The sequence below is a fragment of the Sciurus vulgaris genome (genome assembly GCF_902686455.1).
Source record: "Sciurus vulgaris genome assembly, chromosome: 17".
Taxonomy (NCBI): Eukaryota; Metazoa; Chordata; class Mammalia; order Rodentia; family Sciuridae; genus Sciurus; species Sciurus vulgaris.
Window position 1 is genome coordinate 40,960,907 of NC_136478.1, and position 18,226 is coordinate 40,979,132.

The following is an 18,226-nucleotide window of genomic DNA, read 5'->3' on the forward strand; positions in this document are numbered from 1 at the left end:
CTTTGGTTAGGTGAGGCAGGTATTGAGGAGATGGGTAAATCCTGCTGCCGGAAGACACCTCATTCCTACTGAAATGAGAAGTACCCAGTCGCTTGCGTTCTCGTTCAAAAGGAAAAACCTAGAATTTCCCCAGGTAACACGGTCCACTGGCTGGTGAGGCCCACTTCATCTCAACCCTAGAAATAAATTCCAGCAACCCCAACTCCGCCCAGCGTGTGCCAGAAGGACAGAGACTGTGGTGTCAACTAGTATCCACAGAGCGTGCACGATGTCCAGCTAACCCACCTGCTTCTAGAGCAATCACACCGCCCTGTCCTCTGGCTGAGAGGCTCTGAGCCAAGAACCTCTCAGGCCATCTGGCCCCACCTCCTCACCAACCTCTCCTTGCTCGTTCAGGTCGGCGCTCTATTTTGAATTAAGTCATCCACAGCATAGTCCTATCTACCTTTGATTCAGAGCACTTTGTCACCCTAGTTGAAGACCTGACCCCCTGTTCCTTTCTATTTTACTTTCTTTCAGAGTTTTGCTGCCAGGTGTGGGGCACACACCTATAATCCCAGCAACTGTGGAGGCTGAGGCAGGAGGATTGCAAGTTTGAGGCCAGCCTCAACAACTTAGTGAGGCCCTAAGCAACTTAGCAAGACCCTGGGGAGGTGGCTCAGTGGTTAAGTGCCCCTGGGTTCTGTTCCTGGTACAAAAAAAAAAAAAAATAGTGGGTCATGCTTAGTTGTTTTTCATTGGAGGTTTTGTTGGCTTGTCTGTTTATACTTCTCTCTGTTCATCGTCACTGGATCTAAGAGAAAAAGAGCACAAACTGTTCATTTCACTCTGAAAAAGGAAAGTCCTCTTCACTTCATCTTTCGCTCTGCAAAGCTGCAGCTGCTAAGGGAAGCCACTGCACACACCTGCAAAGGTCACGAAGATGAAATGTCCTTTACATGCTCTGTGACCATTTTAAGGTCATTAAAGCCATTTGTGTATTCTATACATTTGTCCTAATGAATCAAGATTGATTTTACAAAAACAAAGATGAATTCCATAACCAATTTTTCTATATCCCTATTCATATACTTCTTGATTCGTCTAAGACTGAATGGTTTCTTTAAATTGTCCACTGCAATTTCAGTTTTCCCATAGCAACTTTTATAATTGCTTTATATATTCAGATGCTGTTATTTGGGGTATAAAAGTTCATGACTACTCTGGCTTCATAGTAAAGTGAATCCTTTATCAAGGTCAGATAATTACAGTCTAGTAAATGACTTCATCTTGCATTTCACTTTTTCACATACAATTTCTCTTGCTTTATATATTGCGAGCATACCTTGGCCTCTCCCTTTATTCTTACCTCTTCTGACAATTTGCTTTGTTGTTTCTCCTAAAGTCTCTATTTCAATTTATGTTTTGATCCAGGAATGAGTTGAATTCCATTCATCCACTCAACAAATATTTATTGAGAAGCTACTGTGTGTTTGATCTGATGTTCAGAGATGAAACAAGCTAATGCAGTCTGTCATTATAATCTATTTTTGAATCTTATTTTCATTATTTAGAAACATAAATCTTTTGACTTTTAATTTATTCTACAAGTTATTATCTTTGGATTATAAAAGGGAAATATATGGATTCAAATGATTGGCAAACTAGAACTAGAAGACATCTTCCTTAATCTGATAAATAGCATTAACTTGAAAACATGACCAAAGTAAACATATGCTTACTTGATAAGATTCAGAATTTTTCCCTTTGAAATTATAAATGAGAAAAGGGGTGCCCAATTTTATAACTTTACTCAGTACTTGCTAGAGGTTCTAGCCAATGCAATGAAACAAGAAAAGCAAATGAAGAACACAGAGATTAAAAAGGGGGCAAATAATCATTATTTATAAGTGACATGATTTGCAAAGATAATCTAAAAGAATCTGTAGACAATTCAAATGAATAAAGAATGTACCAAAGGTACTAGATATAAATCAATTTTAGTTCTACATACCAGCAATGAATAGAAAATAGTGTTAAAATTATCAACACTTACATTAGCATCAAAGTGCAATAAAAGCCTAGAAATAAATCTTTTAAAAATGTACAAAACCTCTACATTGAAAAGTGTAACATATTATTGAGCAAAACTAAAGAAAACCTAAATAAATGAAAGTTTTTTTTAATAAAGTCACCGATCTTCCAACATTGCTCTATTGCTCTATAAATTTGCTGTAGACCCAATTAAAACACAAACAGGTATGTGTGTGTGTGTGTGTGTGTGTGTGTGTGAAAGTTTACAAGATGGTCATTAAATTTATATGAATATTCAAAGGACCTAAAACTACTAAGAGACTTGTAAAAAAAGATAAATAAATTTGAAGAACTCATACTACCATGTATGAAAACCTTTAAGAAAGCTATGATAAATAGATTGATGTTATATTTGTGCAAGGATAGACCAAGAAACCCAGTGGGATAAACAAAAGTACATAAACAAACACCACATAAATATTCAGTCACTTTGTTTATGAAAAGTGAACTCTGTAGTATAATCTTTTCTATAAATGATACTGGACCAATTGGATATCCAGATGAGACAAATTTATATGGACCCCTATCTCACACCATCCACAAAAATCAATTACAAATGGACTGAAGTTCTAAATGTAAAAATTTTAAACAGTAAAACTCTGAGAGTAAAATGTCTTGTAAGTGTGGAATGCACAAAGAATTCTTAAAGGAGACAAAAGAGAGAGAGAGTTTTAAACAATAAAAAATTATCATAGTCCAATCAAGAAAAGCCAGGATATAATGGATTCACAGATGAATTTTATCACATATTTTAAGAACTATTACCAAGGGGCTGGGCTGGGGATATAGCTCAATTGGTAGAGTGCTTGCCTTGCAAGCACAGGGCTCTGGGTTCAATCCCCAGCACCACAAAAAAAAAAAAAAAAAAAAGAAAGAAAGAAAGAAAAAGAACTGTACCAATACTCCTCAATTTATTCTATGAAACTGAAAGGGAAGGATGCCTTCAATCTCATTCTATGAAACCTGTGTCACCCTGAAACCAAAATCAGATAAATATACTTCAAGGAAAAAACTACAGACTAACATTAGTGAACATAGATGAAAAAGTCCTCAATAAAATATTAGCAAATTGAATTCAACTTCACCTTAGAAAGATTATACACCATGATTACATCATTTTCATTCCAGGGATATAAGGATAGGTCAGTATATACAAATTAATAAATGTAATACACCACATAAATAGAACCAAGGACAATAGTCACATGATCATCTCAATAGTTGCAGGAAAAGCATTTGACAAAATTTAACACCCCTTCATGATAGAAACCCTGAATAAACTAGGGATAAAAGGAACTCACCTCAATATCATAAAGGCTATATGTGACTAACGCAAAGCCAGTGTCATACTAAATGGGGAAAACAGAAAGCATTTCCACTGAAATCAGGAACAAAACAAGGAAGTCCACTCACCACTCTTATTTAATACACTACTTGAAATTTATCTAGAGCAATTCAGCAAGAGAAAAGAATAAAAAGCTTACAATTAGGAAAAGAAGAATCAAATTATCAGTATTTGAAAATGATAAGATCCTATAGTTAGAAGACCCTAAAAGTTCCACCAGAAGACTTCTAGAACTGATAAACAAATTCAACAGAGTAGCAGGATATAAAATCAACATACCAAAATCAATAATTTTCCTAGGTATCAATAATGATTATTGTGATAAAGAAAGTGGTAAAACAATCCCATTCACAATAGCTTAAATAAAAAAACAAAAATAAAATACTTGATAATACTCCTAACCAAGGAGGTTAAAAACTTCTACAATGAAAATTATGGAACACTGAGGAAAGAAATTAAGAAGACTCTAGAAGATGAAAATAACTCCCATGTTCATGGATAGGTAGAATTGAAGTGGTTTAAAATGGCGATATTGCTTAAACTAACCTACGGATTCATTGCAAACTCTACAAAATATCAGTGATAATATTCACAGAACCAGGAAAAACAATCCTAAAATTCATATGGGGGGTGGGGGGAGATCCAGAATAGACAAAGCAATCCTAAGCAAAAAAGGCTATGCTGAAGGCATCCAATACCAGACTTCAAACTATACTGCAAGGCTGTCGTAACTAAAACAGCATGGCACTAACGTAAAAACAGACATGCACATCAAAGGAACACAATAGAAAACACAGAGACAAACCTACACAGCTATGATCATCTGATTCTTGACAAAGGCATTGAAGACATACATTGGAGAAAAGCCTGTCTCTTTATCAAGTGGTTCTTGGAAAAGTGGATATTCATATGTAGAAGAATGTAACTACATCCCTCTCACCCTCTACAAAAGTAAGCTTGCAATGGATCAAAGATCTTACTATCCTGACCAGAAAATTTGCAACTGTCCAAAGAAAAAACAAGGAAACACTTCAACATGCAGATGCAGGCAAAGACTTCCTGAATAAGACCCCTACAACTCAAAAAATAGGAGCAAGAATCAGTGAATGGCATAGCATCAAAGTAAAAAGTTCTGCACAGCAAAGGATACAGAGGGAAGAGGCAACCAACAAAATGGGAGAAAATCTTTGCCTGCTACTCCTGCAACCAAGAACTAATATCCAGATTTTATGAAGAACTCAAAATCTCAACATTAAAAACCAAAGAACACAATCAACAAATCAGCAAATGAATTGATACTTCTCAGAAGAAGTACAAATGCCCCACAATATAAAGAAAAACGTTCAGCATCTTTAGCCATCAAAGCAATGCAGATCAAAATTCCACTGAGATTCCATCTCACTCCAGTTAAAATGACATGCATGGAGAATACAATATGGATTAAAGAAACCATTATACACTGTCGGTTGAAATGTAAATTAGAATGGCCATTGCATATATAAGCATTCTATATAAATAAATCTCCATCATATACATGTAACTCTGTATATATTGTATGATGGAGTTTTATTCAGTCCTAAAGAAGAATGAAAATATGTCATTTGCAGGAAAATGGATGAAACTGGAGACCACAATTTTGAGTAAAATAAGTCAGTCTCAAAGAGAAATATCATGTTTTCTGTCATATGTGGAAGCTACAAAGAAAAAAAAAATAGGGAAGGACTCTGTGAAATTAGAACAGAGACCAATAAGGTAGAGGAAGAGGACCAGGGGAAGCAAGAGGTACTGTGGAGTGAAATTGATCAAATTATATTCTTATGTATGCGCAAATATGCCACCATAAAATTCACTTTCTGTATGATTTATATGTATTAATGAAAATAGTAAAATAAAATTTTTAATAGTTATTCAGAACATGGTAGAAGACACATATCTACACACAACATATGTGAATACAGTCACCAACATACACACAATCTCCAGCAAAAGGCTCTTATCAAAATATGTATATGGGACTCTTTCTAGTTAATAACAAAAGAATTTAAAAATAGAAAAAAAAAATAGGCCAAAGACATAAACAGACACTTTACAAAAGAAAGTCTCTAAATGACCAATAAAACACATGAAAGGGTATCTAATGTTAATTAGTGTCAATTTTAAATGTCATCAGGGATATGTCAATTAAAACTAAAGTACAATGCACTAAACCATCAGAATGGCTAAAATGGAAAAGAGAGAAAACACCAATGTATAAAGAACAAGTGCTTCTCTCCTCCTCTGCTGGTGGTGTAAACTGCTACTCTTTTGAAGACTACTTGGCAGTGTCTACTAAAGCCACACACGTGTGTATCGCTGAGCCAGAAATTCTACTCCCAAGTACATCCCCAACCAAAATGCACACATATCTTTAACGGAAAAAATGCCTTGGAATATTCATGGCAGTGCCATTGATATCAATCAAAAGCTGGGAAGTCCTCAAAGACCACCAAGGGCAGAATGTACAAGCAAATTGAGGTGTATTCTCACAATGGAATGCCATCAAGTAAAGGGAGACAGTCTACAAGACAGCCTCTGAATAAATCTTAGAAACATAAGAAAGAAGCCAGAAGAAAGAATTCACAACTCGATTTATGTTAAGCAAAAGTCAGGACAGGGATTCCCCTGGGGGGCAGCAACTGAGGACGTCAGAGCTACTTTCTGGGACCTAGTCTTGCTCTTCACGTTGCTACTGTGTTTGCCTACAGCTGTGGTCCGTTTGGGAAGATCCATTGGGCAGAATACACAGCACTTTTCAGGATGTCAGACTTGCATAAACTTAATACAAGTAAATAAATAAATGACAACACACTTAGCTTTATTTTTATAATGGATGGTACCATACATACGCTGTTATGTTCAGATTCTCCTTGTAAAATGGAAGTATTAATATTGTTCTCCCACAACATTCTAGATGTATTAACACATTCAGAAATAGGTAGACCCAAACTCTTCCTGCGGTTTTAACAACTGTTAAATTATTTTATGTTTTGCACACTCTTTTGCATTTTGTTTTATAGCTGCACTTAGTCCAATAATATAGACTTAAATCTTTAATTGCATTTTGATTCATATTTTTAGGCTTCTGGTAGCTCACAGTCTCCATTCCTGAAATGCAGATTTGATTCACCTTGCATTTAACTGGGAAACAACTTTTAAGAGATTCTTATAGAAAGAATAACCCTTTCAGAATTTTTGTCATATCTAATGTCAGTGGTCCTTTTTTTCTTTTTGTCCCCTTACCATTTTTATTTCTGATTATTGTCTATGTTTTCTATCTTGGGTTTGTGGTTCTAGTTTTCTTTTAATCTTTTGTAAAGTCTTTACTGATATAGAAATTAAACATCTTATTTTTATATCCACAAGTTTGGACTGAAATGGTCTTTGAATTTCTTTTTCTCTATTTATCAACATTAGAAATGCATATTTTCTCTCTCTGCTCACCCCTTTGAAAAATGATAAGTTTTCTAGGTTTTCCTTCATGCTGTCCTCTCTGTGTCTCCGAATCCTCATTGATATATGTGGAATTTAAATATTTCCATTAAATAACTTGTTTTCTCCTTGCCATAAACTTTATAGTCATATTTAGTACAATTACTCTGAACAAACGTTGTTTCCTTTCTAGTGCTTTGTGCCTTTTCATTTACATTACATCTTCCCATTTCTTGAGTCCTTTATTATTTATATGCCCTTCATTCAGCTGGAGCAAATTCTTGGAGCATTTTTTTAATGGAGGGCACATGGGTGGTATACTTTCTAAGTACTTTCATATTTCAAGATCTGCAAGGTTGTCTTGGGAATGATAGTTTGAGAGAATGTAGAACTGTTTTCAATTAAAAATAACCTTTTATTATTACAAAGGCAGCCAATGCACACAGTAGAAAATTAGAAAACAAAGATAAGTGAAAGAAAACAAAATCATTATATTTCTAATTCTTAGAGATTACTACAGTTAAAATCCTGAACCATATCTTCCCAGATCTATTTCTACATACATAAATGTATGTGTATTTTTATCAAAGTAAGATCATACTGTATAAATAGTTTGGTAAAGTGTTTTTGTCCAATAAATAAATACCTATCTTGCCATAGTATTAAACTGTAATGATATTTAATGCCCAAAGTATACTCAAATTTCCCCAATTGTCCTTTACAGGTAGTTTATGCCACATAGGTACGATCCAACTGACTACTCCTTTGAATTATTCCTAACCTAGAACACGCCTTTTTAATGATGGTGTTGGTGAGCTAGACTGGGACATATGCCCTATTTTCTGGATTTTTCTGCTTGCCTCTCTCTGAATCATTAGAGGTTGAGGATCCTTCATCTGGAATGCTTGGCACCAGAAAAGTTTCAAATTTTGGATTTTTCCTTTCAATATTTGAAATATTTGCATCTGACTAATGAGACATCTTGGGAATGGGATCCACAAATAAACACAAAATTCAGTTTTGTTTGATATACACCTTGGATACAGAGCAGAAGGTAATTTTATACAATACTTTTAGTGCATCTGCATATTGACTATGACTTGTCCCATGAGGTCAGGCATGTAATTTTTCTACTTGTGGCATAAGGTTAACACTCAAAAAGTTTTGGATTTTGGAACATTTCTGATTTTGGATTTTCAAATTGAGAATGTTCCACCTGAGTTGAAGAACAACCATCTTTCTCCAAATCTTCCCAAATATTTCCATCTAGATCCTGTTAGCATTGCAGAAGAAAATTCAAATAATAGTTTGATTTCCAGCCCTGCTTCCTAACATTTTAACAAAAATGTCACAATAACTATCTCCATAGGACTCTGTTCACTAATTGTGACTGACACTCAGGTCTTCAGCGAGGTTTAATTTAAAAGCTAAGGATTTGATTGAGCACAATTTTTTATTAGCTATTTTTGGTCTGCTGGACTATTTCCTTCTGGAATTTCTAGCAATTGGCTAGAATCTCCTGGTTTTCCTTCCTGAACTTGTCACCTTACTGTATCTCAGTCTTTTTCACCTCTTCATTCCTTTTATCTGTGTTATGAGAAATTGTCTTCTAATTCGTGGATTTAAGAATGGACATGAGGATGGGATTCTCAGTCTTGGTGCACAACCCGAGAGAAAAGAACCCATCCTCATGATGTTCTTTCCCTGGGCCAAGTTCTGTCCCAGATGAGCTGCAGGGATCACCTCCAGCAGTCATCACAGCAAGATAATTAAATTTGGATTCATGTTCACCCTGTTTTATGGATGACGAAACTGAGACACCAAGAAGACACAGAATTTTCCTAAGCACCTGGATACTACATGGTCAGACTGGAATGCAAACCTAGGCTCTTTCTAGCTATCTGCTCTGCTGGGCACCCAGAGGGTCCCTGCACTTCCTGCCCCACCACATTGCACTCTATCCCCTTGTGACTCAGAGTCAGCCTATCAGTTGGCTCCTATGCAACTCTGCTCCGGGTAAATTGTTCGCACTGTAGAATGCAGCCAGCGGTGGACAGGCCTTCCCTTGGGTCTGATGCTTTTCATTCTGTATTTCATAGAAATTTTGTCAAGATGTTGTGAAATGAATGACTACCTGACCTGATTTCCAGTTTGAGCTCAGATTTTCCCCTATATTTATATTCCCTTGGATACCTCAATGGAAATTTCATGTTAAATATGCATTCAGTCATTTTTTTTTAATTCTTCCCTCTTCTACCAATAAATATATGCACTCCAATTATTTCACTTCCTTGATCCCAAATGCTCTGTGACTTCACAACTCATAGTAAACAAAACTTTTTGACTTGGATGTCAATCCAAGCATGACTTTCAAGCCATTCAAGCCCACCATGACTTTCCAATCTTATTCCCTATCACTCCCATTTGTCTTCTTTATTTTGGGAAGAAATAGACCCACTCTCTGTTGTAGCCCCACACCCTGCCACCTTCCTGCCTTCTTCAAGTGAAATGTCCTTTCCCTCATCCTTCCATTGCAAATCCTTATCAACCATCCATGGAAACTCAAACGCTAATTGTCTCTTAGACACTCTTAGAGTGCTCCTTCTGCCCAAGCCCTCTCCCTCCTCAGATATCCCAGATATAGGCACTTTACCTCCATCTGCCTGCTGGTCGCTGTCAGTCAGGGTTCCCACAGAAAACGGAAGAGTTTAATTACAAAGGGACAGATTCCTAAATGGTAAGGGATCACACAATAAATTCAAAGGCCAGGCTAAGAACCAGTGGCCAGGCCTTAAAGAATAAGAGAGGGATCCCTCTGAAGCCTGCAAGGACAGAATCTTGCACTGTCTTAAGATGGGCTGAGATTCCTTCAGACCCAAGGCCACAACTAACCCAAGGCCACAACTGAGAAAGGGACCCTGCAGATTAAACACTCCAACTTCAGTGTCTGTCTTTCTCTCTCTTGCCAGGGTTTCCCCTCCGTCAGAAACCAGCCTCGAGCCAGTTGACCCAAGACCCCTCCATCTAATCCATTAGAGGTCAGACTTCTACAGTAGAGAAGGGGAAAGAGCCAATGTGGATGGAAAAGGGGGTGTCAGCTGCAGACTCCCCTGTTCACAGTTCACAGTCGCCCTCTGGGCCTTAACTGTCCAGCCAGCTCTGGAGGCTGGGCACCACCGCACTGCATTCCTGTGGCCCTGTGTTCCTGCTGGCAGGTGTGTAGCCCGTGATGTGGAGTTGTGTTGAGTGAGAGAGCAGCACTGACCTGACTCACCTGGTTTGCCATTCTAGAGGTGAGAGAGGTGACCCTGGTCCTCTTCACTTCCTCCTAGTGGATGGAGGGATTCCAGTGGGGTCATGGAGAGATGCTTTGCAACATGTGTATTAGTCCCCTCAGATGCTAAGCCCTGAGACTGGTGTCATCTGCGTTGCAGTCTGAATGGGCTAGCCAACCCAGTCTCCAGCCTCCTTAGCAAGCAGGAGGGGACACCAGCAATAGGCAACTGACTTATTGTTCTTACCTTCAATCATCAATTCATGTATGGATCCATTTGTTAAGCACTGATTAAGCACCTACTTGTACAGTAAAGGTTTCAAACCCAGAGCCAGGCAGCAAAGGTAAATGAAAGAAGTCATTTTAATATAAGGAAATAGGGAGCCACAGCATGATGGGGAGAACATTCCTTTAAAAGAGGGCAGCCCCCCTTGTGGTAGCTGATGACTGCTCTGCAGAAGTCCTGGCCCAGTGTGGCTCTCTCTTCCTTTTTACTTTTCTCAAAGGAGATGGTTTCCCAGCTTGATGTGAAATTTCTGTTTCAAATATAAGTAACTTGTTCCATTAAGAGTAACAATAATTACCTACATGCACAAACCCCCACCAACACACACACACACACACACACACACACACACACACACACCCCAATCAGAATTTGTTTGCAGGATGAAATTGACCTGTGGAGCATGAGTTTGCATTCTGCACCCTCTGGTGTTTGGGGAAGTAGGACTCAGAGACCCTGATAAATGACAGAACCCTACTCCTCCCAAGTAATGCCACCGCCAAGTGGAAAAAGAATATGGTAAGAGGGAAAGATAACTCACCATGGTATATCTGTTCTTGGCTCAGCTGGTAACCAATCTGGCACACAAACCTAGGCACCGAAGGGCCCATCTGAGGATGAGCAAATGGAAGAAGAAAGGGAAGGGACACACCTATGGATGCACAGCTAGTGAGCAGCCAAGTGCATGCAAGGCACATGCAATATAACATGCCACCCGGATGGACAACTCAGGACACATCCAAGGGAACACGTTGAGAGAGGGAGTCCCTCCGTGGACTCCGCACTCTTCTGGTGTCTTTTGGTTTAGGTGCATCCCGTGTAAGATTGGATGAAGTCACTGACCCTTCTCCAGTATGCAATGTGACCACAGCAAATGACCCAGTGGCAGCGAAAGCAGTTGGTCAGCTGAAAAAGGACATCCAAGCACACAAAAGAAGCATCCCCAGGGCCAACCCACTCACATGGCCGCAGCCCAGCTGTGTCCCTCTTGGAAACCTGACTTTAGCAAGGCTGCATGTGAGACTTTGTGATTTTGATTAGAATGACATCAATATGGGATAGCTACATTCTTTCCCAAAGCAAAAAAAAAAAAAAAAAAAATTACTCCAAACAAAGAACAAAAGAGAATCATTGTTTACTTATGCTCCGTTCTTCTTAATTTCTGATATTCTTTTAGGCGACTGCCAAGTCCAACTGGAAACAGCTCTTCTGATGTAATAACCGGTGACTTTGATCTGATGCTCATCAAGACATTCTGAAGAATTTCCAAGAAGAACCACTTAACAGTCCTGCAGTGGATATGAGCTCTGACATTTTCTTTCTTTCTTTTTTTTTTTAACTTTACCAATAAGTTGGTCTCAAGAGTTGAAAAATAAACTCTTCCCAAGAAGTAAACCCTTGTCATAAACACTTGAAATGACACTCTCTACCACGTTGTATTTCCTTTTTTTTTTTTTTTTTTTTTTTTTTCTCATGATGAAGGTGTCTGTCACACCTGGGAGCAAAGGCTTCACTGTCGCAACCCTTTAAGCAAGCGACTGATCGAGTCCTCACCTTTCTACACATGACCTTGTGACGGACTCTGCTCTCACTACCCCAGGTCTGTAAATTGAGTAGGGCTTCCAAGTCTCCCAGGGCCATGTCCATAATGCTCGCTGCCTAGTGTGGCCCTATAGTTTATCAATTATCACCTGGGACACTCAGCAGATGGAGAAGGACATTGCTATACCAGGAAAGTAAACATTAACCTTGACTGGTCTGGATCAGTCAGGTAGATAGTCAGCCTACCTGAAAAAAGTGGGTGGAGTTTTTCTCCCAAGCTGGCAGACATCTTTGCTGCGGGTCACCATGGAGGGAAAGGGGAAGAGAATGGTTAGGCATAGGTGGAGCAGCAGTGGCCTCAAGTACCCCCATTCCAGGGAGAGCATAGTAAGAGGAGAGTCACAGATACAGTGCTCAGGGTCCCTAATATGTGACAAAGCTCCCTTCCTGGTCCCTGGCTTTCATCTCTGGGTCAGTTTCCCTCACACTGACCTGAAATCCTGGAGTTCACTTTGAAGCATCATCTATGAGCTCTCATACTCTCTCTCTCTCTCTCTCTCTCTCTCTCTCTCTCTCTCTCTTTCTGCCCCTCTGCATGCAAGTGCATACTCACTCCACAATTTAATGAAGTATAGATTATATCTAGTTTTTCCAGAATGTCCATGTAACTAATAATCTGGACAAGGACATGGCTGGACGACCTTCAACCAGCTCAGAAAATGAAAGATCACGATTTGGGCCACATTCCTGGGGCCCTGGGCTAGAAGTGACTGGTTCCACTTTGCACATCTTCTACTGGTCCTCTGTTGTCTATGGTGCTCAGAATCATCTAAAGAGTCATTCCGTTATTCACATTGTAATGGATGCTACGATGCGTGTAGTGTCCACTCTGGGCCAAGCATTGCATTAGGTACTTGCTTACAACACTCACTAATCCTTCTAATACTTACAAAGAACACAGATCTATCTGCCTTCTACAAGCAAGGAAGCTGAGGTTCAGAGAGGTAAATTGTCTTGCTCAACGTCACACAGCGGAACAGTGCTAGAATTGACTTCTGACTGAACCTGCCAAAAGGTGATAAATTCCAAGCCATATCTTTGTCTTTGAAAATAAGTTTGTCCCAAGCAGTCTTGCAAATCACAGGTCAAAAATTTTGTAAGACACTACAAAGAAAGTTATGTTATTCTTTCTCCCTGAACATTGGGGAATAAAGTGGCAAAAAGGAGGGCACCCTAAAGAACGTGGCATTTTTATTCTGCCATCACGTGAGCATGCACTTTAAGATGTCCCATTTATCCACCAACCTACTGCTGGATGTTTTATAAATGCAAAATTTAAAAAATATAGCACGGGAAACAATGTACTTTTTTTTTTTTAACTCACTTAAATCAGGATGATAATGAGAATCCATGGCATGTTCTGGCATGTTTGCAAGATGTGGGTGCCCAGCTCAGACCCTCTGCTGATGCTGCATACCTGAGGGTTAGACACATTTCAGTTACCGAGCCCTGTCCCAAAGCAAGGCTTCCCAGGGACCAGCAGCTGTGCCCGTGAGAAGATCCTATGTGACATCCTTAGCAGAATTGTCTGGGTTTCTCTATTTCCTCTCCCCTCCTCCCTGCTCTGAACAAGGAGCCTCAGGGTGAGTGCTTCAGGCTGACGCTCTCTATCCGACGTGCCCCTGCAGCTTAGAAACGGACACTGTGGCTTGAAAGATCAGGGAAAATAAACAGAGGGCCGGATTGAGTGATTCCTGGTGTGAGTCAACATGGACGTTCCATCCTTCCGTTCTGAGCACAAAGGGTGCTTAAAACTTTAATGAATTGAACTCTATGAGTAAGGGATGTTAATCATTTTAATTACCCAGCAGCTTGAAATCAGATATAACAGTCCAATAATGTATCTTTAAACGAATACAACCCTGCCCTATAAAAAATCCCTTCCAAACCCATTCTAATAATTTCTATTTATCTTTTCTGACGTTAACTGTTATCCGGCCCAGCCGGCCAACGGACAGCCTTCCCCTTGCATTGGTTTAAATGCGATGCCGTCTAGTTTTTCAATATCATTAGCGTCCCCCTGGTGGGCAGAGAGCAAGGCAGTGGCCCTGGTCACACTTCACTGCTTTATCTCATATGACAAAGAGAGATGATGCGCTTCAATCCGGGCCAGCCTGGCAGAGGGGAAGGTGGCCGCCGAGAACTCCCCCTGCTGCTGAGAAGCACCAAAGGGCCGCTCCATGTGACTTGCTAACAGCATGAAGGGGCAGACAAATAGATTTTCCTCTATATTTATAACCAGCATCATTCTTCCTTTCAGGGCGTTCAGTGCAGGTAGCTGTTTTATATGAAATGAACAATCTTTATAGACGTACCAGAGCCATAACAAGCCTGATTTTCAGCGAAGCTGAGGTATATAACTCTTACCGAATTGTCAGGCTACTTGCTCAACAAATCAAGCCTAACTTATGATGTTTGCAGTGTAATTTTTATTCCTGTTTGACTAGCCAACTACCCGGTGGTAATAGGATGTTAGGAAAGGGCAGTGGCGATGTTTGTGCATGCCGTGATTGATAGGCCAACGCCGCATTTTTCATTTATATCTCCCGATTCCAAATCAGTTAAGTTTAGGAAAAATGAAACAAAGTGGCAAGAAAAATGTTTGCAGATTGCAGACCGGCGCTCCCGCAGATCTGAGTTCAGCCCACATCTGCCGGGATTGTCTGGAAACATTAAGATATCTAAATGAAAATCAATACTATATGTGCCAGGCATTTACTACCAGGAACAAGCATCAAGAGACCTGAGCTAATCAGACTTCCAGCTTGCGCCTCAGCCATACACTGAACCCCAGGGGTGTCCTAATTGCCCAGACTAATCATAGAAGAGTTAAATTTATAACCAAGAAAGACATCCTGTTTTTCTTACCAGTCATCATTTAGGAGCGGAAAGGATCACCTGCGAGGTGGGTGCCAGATGTACAGTGGGGGCCCCCATCCAGGGGAGGACAGCTTCTCACCTGTCAGAGGAGAGGAAGGATGAATTTACTGTCAGCCGTAAAACCGGTGAGGCTCACCGAAGCTCTGGGTGGGAGACAGTAGTTCCCACAGTTCACTCGGGAACTGCAGACCTCCTCATTTAAGCCTAGCCACTTAACCCCCGTGTTCTGGAACATGAAAGCCCCCTGCACACTTTGAGCCCCGGTCTGGATTTTATTTAAAGGAAATAACTCAGAAAAGCGAATTGCATCAGTGATGTTAAAAATATATGTATCTGTTTTTTCCCCGAGTTCCACTCTAGGCTTTTGTCCCCTGGAGCCTCCAGAGGAGCTAATATCACTTGGCAACATGTATCTCCCTAATATACTGTACAAACAAGTCACTGATATTATTCACACTCCAACAAACTACAAAGTCACACAATAGCTATTGGACGAGACCACACTATACTGCAGAAAAACCATAATGGATCAGGGGATTGGATTCCTAATATTTGCATTCAAGATGCCAACTGTGAATATTATTTTGTGCTATTTTCAACAAATTACACCAAAATATGCAAAATGTTTATAAGGCTCCATCTTCTATTTTTGGCTCTGGTATATTTGCAACTTAATAATCCTTCAGAGGTTTGTTTGTCTCCTCGGGAGAAGTGGGAAATGCAAAAGAGAGAGAGAGAGAGAGAGAATGAGGAGGGAGAGGGGAGAGAGAGAGAGAGAGAGAGAGAGAAATGAAGATGCTTTGTTCATGCAACAAGTCAAGTTCAGCAAGTTTTTTGCTAAGGAGTGGAACCAGCTGTCCCATGGGACCTTCTTCAACAAGAAATTTAATAACGTTATTTGGATTCTTTGAGCCCTGGATCTCAGATGTATTTTTAATGTATGTATCTTAAAACAAAACAACCCTTGTCAAGTGCTATATTCTCTTCTCATCAGTTTAAATGGTTTCCTAGACAGTGCGATTCTGGGAGCATCACAAGGGTTGTGATCAATGAAGACTGTGCCTTGTGCTCCATGGCTTCCCGAGGATGCTCAGCCCTTCCTGGAGAAGGTCTGTCAGTTCTCTTCCCAGGAAAGGTGTCACTGTTTCTGTGATGTGAACAGCGACAGCCTCTTGCCTTCTGCACCACCATCACAGCCTCTGTGTTCACACAACTACGTGCAAGGGCACACCTGGCACATCTCCCTTCTCGCCCCCCCACCCTCCCACCCCCCGCGACACCACCATCCCTGACCCCACCGTGTCTGTGTACGATTGAGGCCAATATGCAGAGCAGAATCTGGGCTGGGGAGGGCAACTGTTTTCCAGCTGCTGGATAGCAAGACCAAATCAAAAACTTTTCAATCCAACATGTTCTCTGGAAAAGCTGTTAAAGTAAAAAACAAATTATTTTCTAATCTTCTTTCTAATAAAAACTAACCTAGGAATTGGGCCTCACATCCTTGTTCTATAACTGGACGAACCTCCTTCCCTAACAAGGAAATTCATTACTTCCCCAGAATGAATAAAGTCGGGGAGAGATACTAAATGAGCAGATCCACGTTCTTGGCCAGTTTCCACTCAGGAAAAGTGGAAGAAAGCTCGTGCCCCAGCAATCTTTGCCTACACGATGGCCTTTGGGAAAGCACAGTAATACAAGCTGAGATGAAAGTCAGGTGCACTGGGCGGACTTGAGAAGACACTAAGGACATCAAAGGGACAGAGCAAGACAGAAATGAGTCTGACACCACATCAGGATGCTACGCACTGGGTATCCTCTCAGAATTTGGTCCTGCCCGCCACTCGCAGCACTGAATCAGAGGCAGCCAGATCCTAGACAAAGGCCACAGCTCCCAACCCCTGGACAGAACTCCAGACTCACCCCTCAGCCACATGGGGCTTGTTTAAAAAGCGGGCTGGATGAGACAGGTATGGCCCACACTTTAGGGAGGTTAGGACTTCACAGACCCTACCTCCCTCCTCCGTGGTCCTCCTCTAATCTGCTCCTGCAAATGGGTTCTTGCACGCATGGCAGCTACTGTGAAATCACTTGGATGGTTAAAGAAACTGCTTGGGTCTCAGCAAAAGGAGACCTGCAAGTGGCAGGACCATGAGGATAAAAAAGGCCAATGGAGTGGGGGGGTTCAAGCAGACCCTAAGAGCTGGGCTTCTGTTTTCTATGGGTTTGCCAGCACCCATACCTAGAATGTGTGTTAACTGATTTAACCTCGCAATGGCCCTATGAGGTGGGTCCCACTATCGTCCCTCACGGTGGTGCAGCAATTTGGTCACAGCCACAGAGTCGCTGAGGGACAGAACAGGGTTGCACCTACGCAGCCAGTCCTGGGGTCCATGCTTTGAATCCTTTTGCTCTACTGTTGAAGGAGATATTGGGGACCTCAGGGACAAAGGCCAAATATAAGAAGGTGAGATAATGGAGTGGACCCCAAGTAGGAATCAGATCAACCAAATAAAAATACTGAAATAAACCTATGCCCAACCAAAAGCTTGAACATTCTGCCATGCCAGAGCAGTGCTTCATTAAATTGAGCTTCATAGAAGAGGGAAGCTGAAACAAATGCAATTAAAATGGTTACAAGGTGAACGTCTGGGGACACTCAGCACTGTGACTCACTGGGCTTTGTCGCCCATGCAGGCATTGGTGGAAATGACTGTATTCCAGTATCCGAGGTCTGGGCTTCATCTCTCCAGGACGCAGAGCTCTGTGGTCTCATTACCATCTTGCAATTAGAAACCAGAAGAGCAGACACTCAGAGAGCCTGCCTGTCCAGTGTCCTGGCCCTCCTTGAGAACCAGCTGTGCCCATAAGCCAGCATCGCCTGCCCCAACAGATTGGTATTTCATTTGTAAAGTGACCCTTCTCTTGTCTTGGCTCTGGAGGAAAGGGGCAAGAGAGCAGGGGGAAAGAGGGAATGTTCACCCTGTGGATTGATTCAGGAGGAGGATGTGACTTGTTTAATCCTAATAAATCAGAGCATCCCCAGGAGGTGGAAGCAACAGGGGGATGTGGATGAGCCGAACAGCACACTGACCCAAGGCGGAGCTCCTGGAGGAACAATGTCCTCTTAAGCAGACTCCTGGAGAGATGGCCTGCATTTCTTCTGACAAATTAGAAGTGCCCTGAATGCAGCCATTCCTCAGAAAATAGGCCTGATTTAGCAATGTGCAAACTGCCCTTATCTCACTGCAGAAAAGCACCATTTAAGTAGAGAAGGCTTTCGAACAGTGGTCTGCTGGAG

The 18,226-nt window shown here is 40.8% G+C and overlaps 1 long non-coding RNA gene across 1 annotated transcript in view; it reads right to left on the bottom strand.

Annotated features, from left to right (window-relative positions):
• Positions 1–18,226, bottom strand: part of LOC306649161 — a 53,529-nt gene that overhangs the window by 14,445 nt on the left and 20,858 nt on the right. Inside the window, exons 2-3 of the long non-coding RNA XR_013760581.1 lie at positions 14,917–15,007; positions 13,373–13,465 (exon numbers count right to left, since the gene is read on the bottom strand). This is a non-coding gene — a long non-coding RNA (uncharacterized lncRNA). The remainder of the gene's footprint in view (positions 1–13,372; positions 13,466–14,916; positions 15,008–18,226) is intronic.